We start from the raw sequence: 12,630 nt of genomic DNA, 5'->3' as shown, positions 1-12,630 counted from the left end.
GTCACTGACTCTCTGTAGTCGCAGTCACTGACCTCTGACCTTGGGGCAGTGGCCTCCATCTGACTGACCGTCGGCCCGAGAATCCCAGCAGGGGCTGAACATTTTCTGTGTTCAAAGTGTAGGAAGAGATGGGACGTGCCAGGAAAACAGCAGAAATTGGGGATTTCTTCAGAGACGAGACTTCTGGGGAAGAGCTAGGTATCTGTGAACCCAGATCCATCATCAGATTCTAGAAGCAGGACTGTTGGAGGCATTCTTTGAGATCCTGAATCATCAACTCATTTAAACGTGATGATTCCCTCATGTAGGCAGTCTAAAACAGCAAGGATAATTTCTGCTGTGGCACCGCACCTCTGAGTTTACCCACAGTTCTTCATCCTCTGACAGAGAGGTAACCTGATCCTTCTCTGTTTGCCGCCTGCATGGTCATCTTGAATGTCTTTGAGATTCATGGCCTGTGAGGGCAGTGACAGCTGTATTCCCAAATGTGTTTAGGTAATGGGCTTCAGAAAAGTGTTTGCTAAGGATTTGTCTATACAGACTTAACTGGGCATGTGCACTTATGTGTGTGTGTGTGTGTGAGTATGTGTATAAATACATTTAAATTTGAAATGCAAGTTTCATCGGTCCATTTGTCTAGGAATGGCTAGAATTTAGGAACTAAATGAAACTAAGCTGCACATATGCAAATAATTTGAACATGATTGAAAACCAAACTGAGTTCTTATTTATCCTGCCTACAAATCTGGAAACTTGTAGAACTTATTTTGGCATTCTCTTTTGAAAATAATTCATGCAGAAATAGTGTTATATATGCAAAAATACAAAAAAGGGTAGAGAAAAGACCAGAAAGCCCTTTGCCCCTTTCTGGGCTTCAGCAGAGTTGCTTCCACAAGGAAGGGGCAGGAGTGGTCTGTCCTGGTGTCAGCTCTGAGTGCCTGGGTGGGGGTGGGGAACGCCTGTGGCATGGCTTTTGGGGAGACCCAGACTCCCCAGTAAAGGGGGTGCAGACCCACAGTGCTCTCCTGAGCAAGGCTCTGCAAAACCATGCAGAAGGAGTGAGGAATGTTCCAGAAATTGTACCGAGGTTAGAGGTTTGCCAAACAAAGTCCTTACATCAATTCCTGATACATCTACTACCTCTTAGAGAAACCTGTTGCTTACTGCGGGGTGACGATCCCTGCAGTTAGGGGACACAGCAGAACATGAGATGAAGCTGAACATGCCTATATCTGTGCCATACTAATTGATTTCTCATCTGTACTTAGAGAAACACTTACTGAGCCTTCGGCCGGCGCAGAAGGTGCTGGACTCCTGAATGATCCGGGCATGGGTGCCATCCAGACTGCCTGCCCCTTGCCACTCGCCTTCAGCTGGGCCCTGCGGGTCACCATGAAGACCTTGGCCCCAAATCCTTTTCATTTTCTTTCTTTTCTTTGCTAGCTTTAGAAAACCCTAGGTAGAATCCTGTTTCTGGTGGAAAGTAGGCATTTGTACTGAATAGTTTGGGAAGCAGGTACCAGCAGCGTCTGCAGGCCCGACGGGGCAGCCCAGCCTTTGGGCTCCTGCCTCCTGGGGCCTCTTAGTGGAAAACAGTGGTGTTTATGGAGCCCAGCAAAGGGGAACATCGTCATCTGTGTACAACTTTCCCTCAGGCCTGAATCTTCTTTAAAACAGCATGTCTTTTGAAGGAGCAAGAAGTTTAAACAGACTTAAACAATTTGTTTTGCACACGGAGCTTTTAGGATGTTTTCTCGAATGCTCTGTTATTCCAGCTGAGCTTCCCAGGAGCCTTGCGAGCTCAGCTGGGTCTACCGTGTGAGTCTGCTCTTCACTTTATTAATAGTGAAAGAACACCAAGCCACCACCTGGCATCCCTCCCCACTCTCCGTGGTGTCTACTGGGCCCTCAGGGCAGGACAGAAGCCTTGTTGCCCGCCCCACCCCCACTCCAGGCAGGGCCTGGCCATGCCCACCCAGGGCCCCGCCCACCCAGGGCCCTGTGGGCTGAGGGGTTCCTGGGCTCTGCCCTGCAGGTATCCTGCATTCATTTCATCCACGAATGAGGGACCAGGTTCAGCACCTTCTCTGAGGTCAGCAGGCCTCTGTCCCTGGGCCTGGGTGGAGACACAGGCCCTCTCATGGTGGAGCTGGATTGCCTGCTTGGGGGCTATGCTTAGTGAGGGGAGGGCCAGGGAGAGAGGGGTCCAGGAGGCCACTGGTTCCAGAGGCTGGGATCCTTAGTAGATGCTCGATGGGGGCCCAAGGCTCAACATTGACAGGGACCCCGGGGGAAGGGGACCTTGGGCATTGAGTGGGTGCCAGAGTCCCGGACCAAAGGTCCTGTGCCTGAGCCTGCCCAGGAGGCGTGGATGCGTGCCGTCCCCTGCTGTCTGTGCAGAAAACACAGCTGCAGCAGCTTCTTTTTAAGAATGAGGAACGGGCCTCTGGTTGCTAGAGAGTGCAGTTAACGAATGAGCTGTTTCCACAAATGCCACGGATGGCGAGCAGGGCTGACTCGAACTCTTCCCTCGATGAGCCGATCAGTGAGGCAACAACTCAACTGGTCGGTTTCCTCAGCCAGGAGTCAAAAAACAGCACTGGAAATGTTATGAGGGTTTCAAGAGGAGAATAAAGCAAAACGGCTGCAGTGAGAGGAGCCCCGGGAGAGCAGCGGGGCCGTGCCTGTGGCCAGCGGTCACCTCTGTGCTGGCCACTGGTCTCCACCCACGACCATCGGAGGTGTTTGGGGGGAACGTTGCAAGAGGGTGAAACCGGCTGCCTTTATCGAAGATGGTGGTCTGGGTGAGGAGAAGAAGCGGAAGTTCACCTAGGCACTAGAGAAAGACAAAAGTAAATACATTAGTGTAGATAGAAAGCAAGAAGCAATTATTTCTAATTGTCTGGTTCCGGTGGTTTCCCTGGAGTCCATCGTTTGGGCCACCCCAGGCCTGCCCTTGCTCCTGCTGCTGACGAGGCCTGATGCCCACTCAGGACAATGGGGTGAGCATCTCTCTAGCCCCTCTCTAACCAGCCCCCCCAAACCTTTCCCTCTTGGGAATACCAGTTCTCATGTCACAGCATTCAGCAAGGACCCTGTGATGGGGTAGAATTCAACCTGAGAGCCGCTTTTGGGGAGGGGAAAAGGGGACTTGCTTTCTTAAGAGTGAATGACTGTTAGATGATTTCCTCCATGGACAGTTTTTCCCAAAGGGGGTACTCATTTAAAATGCTCCATGTCCACAGGGCCCCTGCTACCCTCAGGCCAAGCAGAAGTAGAGGGGGTGCTGTTTTCCTGGGGGGCTTGGGGCCTGGGCTTCAGGGCTGGCCAGCAGTGCCCAGTGTCCTTGGGTTTCTTGGTTCCTTCCACTGCGCAGCTGAAAAAAGGAGGATACTGGAGATGTTTGGAGCCCCTGGGCAAAACCAGCATGTGGAGTCCCCTCCCACGAGGGAAGTGCTTTTTCCCAGGTCTGCTGGCACGTCTTTGAGCTGCCTCGAGGACAGCAGAGTTTCCCTCACACCTGGATTCTGCTCAGCAGTCTCCACGCTCTGCTCCCATCCCAGCCAGCCGAGGGGGACCTGTGTGGTGCCATGGCCTCGTTGGAGCAACAGATGAATTTGTTGGCATTGTACTTGCCCTGACTCTGAAGATCCCTGGAAACTTCCCCTGGACTCCCCCGTGGAGGGGCCACGTGCTCCTTTGGAGAAAATGTTCTCCAGCTCGAATAGAGACCTTGGTTTTTCCGCATGAGCCCTGCTGGTGTCCCAGCTGCCTTTTGTCACAGGTCGCGAGCTGTGCCACTACAGGTGTCTTCCGTTCGCTTTGCTGGGCTTCAGTTCAGGCCACCGATTGCCCTGAACTATCTCTCCGTGACTGCAGAATTGTTCCAGGCTCTGCACGGTGATGACGAGCTTGTAAAGGGCTCACACTAACCGTCTTATTTAATTTTTAAGAAGGAAAAGCTAGGTGTCTTCAGTCTGAGGCATGACCTCCTTGATAGCAGTGGTGAGCTCGTCCGCTGGGGACCCAAACCGTGGGGTGTTCTGCCAGCATCCGCAATCCAGTACCACGGTGGCGTTGATGACATCTTTCTCGTACGTGTTTCCCAAAGAAGCAAGTTTGCAGAGCATCAGCAGGATTTGGGAAGGTGGCCCTGCGTGGAGGGCCTCGCTTGGCCTCGTTCCGAGTTGTCCGAGACTTGTGGTTACTCTCTGAGCCGATGGAGGACGGTTATGCTCGGGCCAGACAGGCAGGAGGAACATTCCACAGGAGTGAGAAACTCACAAGCTCTAAAAATACACCACAAAACCTGTTAGCATTTCTGATAGGGGCTGGGAGAGGAGGCCGACTTTCCAGAGCCAGGAGTGGGGGAGAGAGGATGCGCTCCCTCTGCAGACGGCGCCTCCGGCTGGTAGGTGGAGGAGGTGGGAGACAGGCCCTTTCCTGGGGGAGCTGTTGGGCCCTTTGCCTGCAGGGGCTTATGTGGGAAGGCCCTGTTCTCTGTGGAGCCTGAGGAGGAAATGGAGGAGCAGATGTGGGGGACAGCCTTCACCACCGGAGTTGGGGGGACACAGAGGAGGGTCAGACCTCGCCTGCCTGGCCAGGTGGCCCCAGAGGGGAGAGAGAGCTCGGAGCTCAGAGCCCTTTCCCCAGGGTGGGTATTCACGGTGCTGCGAGGACTGGCTCCCCTACCTTCCTTCTGGGGCCATGTGGGTTTACACAGATAGACTGCGCAACATGAGTCATGGGCTTTTTGCTTCTCCTCCCTCCAAGCGCTGTGCGATCATGGAAAAGGAGAAAGCAAGACGAGAGGAGTCTGGAAAAAGTCTGTAAGAACTGGTGAGGGGAAAGCTGGGCGTTTTCACAGCTGCCCAGGCCTTGAGGGGAATGGACTGTGTGCTCGTCCCACTTGTGTATTTGCGTTCCCGCTCGGCCCGGCTTCACCCACGTTCGTAGAACAGAGGCCGCTGCAGCTGGGAGCAGAGGAAAAGACACCACGACACAAAGATGGCTTTGTGAATGGGGACCTCTCGGTCCTTTAATCCAGGACTTCCCACGACAGTGGAAGTGGCCCGCAGCTACCGTGCCAGATACCGTCGCCATTAGCCTTGTGTGGCAATCAAGCACTCAGACGGGGCCAGTGCACCTGGGGAGTAGAACTTCACATTTAATTTAATTTGAATTCATTTTAATTTAAGTAGCCACCTGTGGCTAGTGGCCACTTAACAGAGGAAGGCTCTAGAAGGAAGACTTGAGGATCTGTCCTCTATTCAGTTACTTGAAAATAGAAGGCTTAATCCTTTTGAATTTCCTGGTTGGATTAAAAAAGAGGCTTGCTTGTGTTGGAAATATTTTAACAGTGAGTGGCCTGGGCGGTGTCGGCACAGTGCTGAATTTGTGGTCCTTCTCAAGGCTGTTGGGAAGATGGCATGAGAGGAAGCCCGTGTTGCAGACGTGCACACCGGTGGTTCCAGGCAGGGGTTCATCTGGTCATAAGGAACAGACATTTCCTCAGTGGTGGGGAAAAGGGTGTCCATTGAGGGAATTTAGGAGAAGTTCTTTAGAATACAATAGAGGAAGTCTTCTGGCATTATTGCCCCCTTCCCCCTTTCCATCCGTCCTTTCCCTTGCCCCTCCCCCTTCCCCACCCCTGCGCCTTCCCATCTGCTCTGTCCTCAGCTGTGTCCCTGCACTGGTCTGGCTTGTCTGCTGTGTCCCTCTCATGTTACACACTCTGGGAGCAGCCAGATTGAGCAGGGCAACAGGACACCCCGGCAAACGGACATCCACATGGACTTTACACAGTCTGGGGTCTGTAAAGTCACTGGGATCCAGCCAGTGTAGACAGACCTTGCTGCATGATGCCGCCCTTGACCCTTCTTCTCACTCAGGGAGTCCTCTTGTTGATGTGTGCACTTCGGAACGGTTCCAGGCCAGTGAGTGTGTGGGCACTCCCCTGTTGAGTATCACGTGACTTTGTGTGACGAGCTTGTCCTCACCCTGCGCGTGTAGGGCAGCCCTCCAGAGTGTGCTCCCCTCTGTTTGCTTGTACGCCCTGAGCGGGAGCTGGAGCTGCGCACTGTGTCTGGGGTGGGGTGGGTCTTCCGCTGGTCTCAGCCCGTGCTGGGCCCCATCTAAAATAGCCTGGAGGGGCTGCTGTCTCTGTGCTGGGCAAAGAAAAAAGTTTGATCATCGCTGCATTGACTTTTGGGGGCTGTTCATGATGACAGGTGTCCCCCTCCCATTTTGTAAATATTTGACACATAAGGGGTGTTTCCTGGCACAGTATGTGTTTGAGGAAATAATATTATCCGTCGTGTGACACAGTTAAGTCTACGAGAGGTTCTGAGTAATTGGATGGAAAGGATTCTGCTGGGGAGATGCCACATCCAGGCCCGGGAGGTGACCTGTGAGGCTTTCGGTCCTGGCAGGTTCTGCTGAAGAGCGCTTGAACCCTGGTCTCGGGGCTTTATAAAATGCGGCCGGTGCATGGTGCATGGTGCTCATGTGTGCTGCTCGTTGGGGTTGGGATAAAGCAGGACTGAAACGAGGATGGTGGACGGGACTGAAGGCCCCCGAGGGTCGTGGTGCAGATAAACGAGGGTCTCAGCACCTGGGACTCTTGCAGGTGGCTGGGCTGAACAAGGGTTGTGATGGAGAGGTGGCGGGGCCCAGGAGATCTGCGGGTGTGTTCCTTCTTGCCCCCGAGGTGCCCCAGTGTCGCCCCCGGGTGAAGGGCTGCTGTGGTTATGGGTCCCTCCCACAAGTCAGGTTCTGGAAGCATCTTCTGTCCTAGTGATGCTGGGGGGTGTGCCAGCCTCTGAGAGGTCACAGCTTGTCCAGGGGACCAGCCAGATCCACCGGGGAGTCCAGGTTGGATCCTGGGTTTGTCTGGTTTTGCCCTGCTAGGCGCTGAGCCCACCTTCTGCTGCACTTTTGGGCAGGAGGATTCTGTAGTTTGGTGATTCGGGTTTCTGTTTTAGGCCATTGATTGATTGTTTCATGGTATGACTGGATTGTGTGCATGTTCACCCATTAGGATTTCCTCAAGCTGACTGACCCATGGCGTGGGGTCTCTCCCACATTTTACTTAACCACTGCCTCCTCCTGGTCCCGTCGCCCACGTCGGTGACAGTGATGCTGGGGACGGGCGCACGCACGGCAGCAGCAGCCCTGAGGGGAGGGCTCTGGGCAGCTGTGTAACAGATTGCTGCTCCTTGGTTGGAGGAACACCGCTGACCTTCATGTTGTGAAAATCGGCTGTCCCTCACTGGGTCTCCGTTTTCTCCGATGTTCTGGATTGGTGACCACAGTCTTCATAGGAGTCTCCTCTTGTTTTTGGGTCTTGGGCTGGTATAGCCTGAGCAGGCTGGGCCCCAGCCTGTCCGGTGGGCCTCGAGCAGTCCTGAGCTGGGTCTCCTGAGCAGTCCTGAGCTTCAGTCACCATTGCCTCAGTGGCTTGGTGGGGTTGTGCAGGGCAGGTATGCCTGCTGGCTGGGTGGCCTGGCGCCTGGGAGCGTCGTCAGCGTGTGGCAGAGGGGGCCGACCATGAGCGGACTCCTGCACGAGGGGTCTTCTCACACAGTGGATCCTCTCGTTAGGTTTCTTGGGCAGGTAGGCAAGCGGCAGCAGCACGAGGTGACCACTGTCTCCTGGCCACTCCGACGGACCGGAGTGTCTGGGCCTGCATCCCAGAGCCCTTTCCATTCAGCCCCAGGCCGTCAGGCCGGCGTCAGAACTGATTGCAGCAGTGGCCTGAGTGCAAGCCCAGGATGGAGAGCTCCATGTCCATTGTGATCCTGCTGTGCCCCAAGCCGCAGAAGCGGGTGCTGGGTGCAGGGTGCTGGGTGCAGGGTGCTGGGTGCAGGATGCTGGGTGCTGGGTGCAGGGAGGGGGCCCCGGCCAGACAGCTCCACTGCCAGCTACAGCTGCCGCTCACCAGCTTGACCTGGGACTGCATCCTTGACCTCCCCGTGGCTGTCCTGGTTCTTTGTAATGTGGTTTGTGGAGCCAGCAACTTTGCAGGGTGTCTGTGAAGATCAGGCATGGGAAGACCCCGGCGGGCTGGCCGAGTGCATGCTGGCGTGGCCCCGCTCTGCAGGCCGGGCTGCCCCGCCTCTGCTCCTCCTCCCCACGCTGTGCGGTTCCTGCTCATGTGTAGAGGGCACATGTGCCTCTCGGGGTCACCCGGGCCCGTAGAGGAGATGGGGGGGGTTTGCGACAAACAGTTGTGGGTGGGCAGGAGCCGCTTCAAGTGCAGCTTCCACACCCCCGGGCTTGCGGCGGGGCGGCCTGTGTTGCCACCAGACATCTTGTCAGATGCGACTGCTGTTCCACGATATGGCTGTCATGGTCTTAACTCTAGGGAGAATATAGGAACTTTAAACAAAAATGTGAATTAAGAGAGAACTGGGGGCAAGTCCTAGACCGATTCAACTAGTCTGCGGGCTGCAGAGAGCGCCCAGAAGGAGGCGGTGGTTGCTGAAGAAAATGCCAGTGATGTTGATAGGTCCCGTGACTTCCATTGTCACGTGTGTGTATGCATGTGTGCTACTTTTAAATACATGGGGAAGAGCTTTGCTCCTGTTCCTCCTGGGAAGCTGCAGAGAGAGCGTCCTGGGCAGGTGCATGTGGCAAGGCCTGTCCTCTCCGCTGCGGTGCCCTGTCCCCCGGCCCTCTGGTCTCTGTGTCCACAGCTCCTGAGCTGGACGTGAGTCTGCGGAGCAGAGAGTGGGACCGATGGACTGTCCCCCAGTGGCAGCATGGGCACCAGAAAGAGGGTTGCCTTGTCTAGTGAGCAGAGCTGCTGCTGCCTCTGAAGGGTGACGGTGACCCCACAGACTGGTGGTGAGCCGGCTGGCCACCCGCGTGCAGCTCCTGCCTCTGCGCTTCACCGGTGTGGATGTACAAACCGCTTTTCTGTTGTGCTTTGTTTCAAAGTTGGCTCTTGGCTCTGTCCCCTTGGTCACCTGCTTAGAGGCTTCCAATGAGGAAGCAAATGAGAACAGCTTCTTGACCATTGTGTGGCTACTGGAGGCAACAATAGAATTGCCTGTGGATTGGACTTGTCAATGGGTGACGTTCATTTCCCCTGGGAGGCTGAGCAGTGGGGGGCTCCCCTGGGCAGTGTGGGCCCCCCCGGCAGCGTGAGCTCCCTGGACAGTGTGGGGCCCCCCCTAGGTGGTATGAGCCCCTCTAGGGGCTCTCTTGGACAGTGTAGGCTCCCCCCAGGGCAGTGTGGGCTACCCCCAGGCTGTGTGGAGCCCCCCAGGGCAGTGTGGGCTCCCTTAGACAGTGCGGGGCCCCCCTGAGCAGTGTGAGCCCCTAGGCAGTGTGTGGGGCTCCCTCTGGGAAGTGTGGGACCCCCTCTAGGTGGTATGGGGCTCCTTTGGGCAGTGTGGGGTTCCCCCAAGGAAGTATGGGCCACCCCTGGGCAGTGTGAGCCCCCCCAGGGCAGTGTGGGGCTCCTTTGGACAGTGTGGGGCTCCTTGGGCTGTGTGGGCCACCCCCAGGCAGTGTGAGCCCCCCTGCCCCCACCACCCAGGGGCAGTGTGGCCTTGGCAGCTGTGTTAGTCTCTGGGGCAGGTGTGCTGCGCGGCCCTGGGGCCTGGCCAGATCGGCAGGTGGAGGCAGGGGCACAGGAGCGACCCTCTCCTGAGGAAAACCTGACATCACGAGAGAGAAGACACCGTGGAGTCCTCCAGGGCTGGCACTGAGCTCTGGGTCACCTGTGCACCTGTGAACCAGGTAGCGCTGTGGCTTATGGGATGGGGGGGGTGTCATTGGCCCCCCAGGGAGCACAGTGCTCTCGGGACAGTGGGACAGTGGGCTCGCACCCTCCGAGCATTCACAGAGGTGCAGTGCCCCCTTGTCCCCCATTTTGGAGATCTGGATAGTCACCTACCACTCGTGGAAATTTCGAGGGTGCACCTGCACCCTGGTCACTCTCCCTGCACCTGCTTCCAGCAGAGCTGACACAGAGCTTCTTGGTCAGGCCCCCAAGGCGGAGAGGGGACCCAGGCCAAGACAGCCCCTCATGCCCCCATCCTGGCTTCTAGGGGACCTTGTTGTGTCCCTGATAGGGGCAGGGGGCAGGGTGGGGGGCAGCCCAGTCTTTACATTAAGTAGCATAAAGATAATTCTTTTTTTAAATATAAAAATACACAGAAATGGAAGTTTTGTTATTTTTTCCTGTGCCCCAGGGAACATCTTTTGGAAGCCATCTAGATCACTGTTCCGTTTCTTTGGCAAGAATAATCAAATACTGAATGTCAAGGGAAATGAGAGCAAATAGTTCCAAGATCCTCTGATTTAGACAGGCCTGGGGAGCAGTGAGTGTCTCTGAGCGTATCTGCTGCAAGAATCTTCTGGGCTCAGGGAGACAAACTCTGATTCCTGTGCCTCGCTCTAGCCCCCACCCGCGACCCCAGGAAGCCCCAGGCGCACCGGGAAGTACCCCGGAGCTTTGTTATTTAAGGACTGTGTTCACAGAAGGGCCAGAACTGATCAGAGAAATGCTAAGTCGTGCAACAGGACTCCTGAGGCTGCTTCTAAATGCCAGCCCGTGTTGGGACCCTGATCCCAGGAAGCCCTGACAGGCTCCGAGGCTCTGGGAAATGTCGTGACCTTTACAATCTGAGTGTCTGCACTCAGAGAGAAAGTACCCGCTGAAAGAGGGAAAAACAGCTGGAGCTGGGCTGTGGCGCCCGAGGGCGGGGGCTCTGATCTGCTGGGCAGGGATCCTTGCCCAGGTGGTAATGAGACCCCTCCAGAAGACGGCAACGGCGTCTGTCCCCCAGGCATGCACGCGGCCAAGTCCGCAGGTGCGTGTGCCGCTGTGAGCGTGACGTAGGTCCCAGTGGAAGTGCACTCTGCACACTTTTACAAGCTCCAGGACAGCTGCTGGTATCTGTCTGCTTACGGTCCTGCCTGGGTGCTGTCCTCCCCTGCCCCGGGAACTTGGACCATATCGGAGCCTCTGTGCCTCAGTGTCCCCACCTGCAGAATGGGGACATTGAGGGTGCTGGCATCCCCAGCTCTCTCTGTGATGATTGGGTTAGTTGCTGACTGCTGTCAGGGCCTGGATCAGGGGGAAGGCGGGGAGGTGGCATGTCAGGAGCCACTACCAGCCAGGCATCCATTTGTCCCCAAGCTGGGAACCCTAGAGGAAGGATGGCTTAAGTCATTGGCTTGTTGCTTACTAGGATGCTCCTCATTGGTTTAGCAAGGAGGAGGCCAGGGAAGAGGCCGCTGGCCATCTCTGTGCTCTCTGCACACAGAAGATCGTTGGCAGTGACTCTGTTGTTCTGTCGGTTTTGGTGAGGACGTTTTATTTAAGAAATAGATGACATTCAGTCGGAGCAGTAAACCAGACACAAAAGAAGAGCTTTCAGGATGTACAGGCATGGAGGCAAGAGGACAGGAGCCTTCTCTTGGACAGGCAGTGATGCTTTGCTTTTTTCCTTTTTAATCATCGAAATAGGAACTGTTTGTTTTGGGAAAGTCTTAGAAGAATAAGTGTATTTGAAGGTGGGGAAAAACCCCTCCTGATCCTCCTCTAATCCCGTCACTGTAGGTCATGGCTGTGACCACGTGCGTGGGTTTCTGTCCTGTCCCTTTCCTGGTGTTCTTTTGTGTCTTATTGCTTTCTCCATTACTGGGTTCTTGATGAATATGAGATTTTGCTATTTTGCATTTTACACTTACTGTTTTAGTATAACCATCCTTCCACATTGTAAGAAGACCCTTGGTGGACGGCTGGTGGCTGTGAAAGTTGGATTGGACGGGTGCTCTCCCACCGGAGACCTGACTGCTCCCGCTGTTGGACAAACAGAGGCTTTGAGGCTCTTGGTGGATGATGCCCATCTTTTGAGGAAGAACAGGAGCCTAGCTTTTCTCACTCTTTGCCCAGTGTTAACCATCCTGTGCTCACGGTGTCCCCAAGGGAGATACCGAGGGCCTGAAGGCGGAGCAGGCTGCCTTGGAGGTCTTCCGAGCTCACCCCGGCCTCTCCTTCCCGTGCTCCCGGGCAGGCTTGCCCTGTGCTCCGTCTTGTGTGTCCAGCCCTGCTTTCGTGCCTGAGCCTTGCCCACAATGGACTTTAGGGTTTCTGTGCATGCTTCTCTCTGTCCCTACTGACTGCCACTCTTCTTCCCTCCTGGGAAAGGACGCTCTCACCCACCCAGAATCCCGGGCCAGCTAGGACTCCTCTTTTTCTTCACACTCAGTGTTGCATGAATTTTCTGCATGCATTTGTTCCTTCTCCTAAACATCTATTTCACCTCTCCCGTTTTCTGTCCCCATTGCCACCGCCGTCTCTCTCGTAGAATCTGAGTGCACTCTGGACATCCCATCAGCCTATACCGCGGCTCCCAGAGAATCGGTCTAAGATATGGGTCTGTTGAGGGGCTCCCATCTGTCCCTGGGAGCAAGAATGTGCTCTGTGACTCAGCTACCCTCACAGCCCCAGGGCCTCCCTCACCTTCCCTCTGGGTACACGTGTGGGTGGTTTGGTCCCCGTCTGAGTCCCGGGGTGACGAGCACAAGCAGGGGCTTAGACGCCCTCCTGCTTTGCCAGAGGTGGAAGATAGGGCTGGAGGGGAGAAAGGGGCATGACTCCTGTGGTCCTGC

The 12,630-nt window shown here is 55.5% G+C and overlaps 1 protein-coding gene across 4 annotated transcripts in view; it reads left to right on the top strand.

Moving 5' to 3' along the window:
- Positions 1-12,630, top strand: part of HDAC4 (histone deacetylase 4) — a 290,774-nt gene that overhangs the window by 74,273 nt on the left and 203,871 nt on the right. The window contains exon 1 of one of the 4 annotated variants that reach the window (XM_046018156.1): positions 4,352-4,411. The exons of the other annotated variants lie outside the window; for them this stretch is intronic. The gene's annotated coding sequence lies outside the window, so the exon portion shown is untranslated. Of the gene's footprint in view, positions 1-4,351; positions 4,412-12,630 lie in introns of those variants that run through there. 4 annotated transcript variants of the gene reach the window in all.

The sequence above is a fragment of the Meles meles genome, chromosome 9 (genome assembly GCF_922984935.1).
Source record: "Meles meles chromosome 9, mMelMel3.1 paternal haplotype, whole genome shotgun sequence".
NCBI classification, from domain to species: Eukaryota; Metazoa; Chordata; class Mammalia; order Carnivora; family Mustelidae; genus Meles; species Meles meles.
Note: the sequence above shows the minus strand (reverse complement) of the source record. Positions and strands in the feature narration are given on the sequence as shown.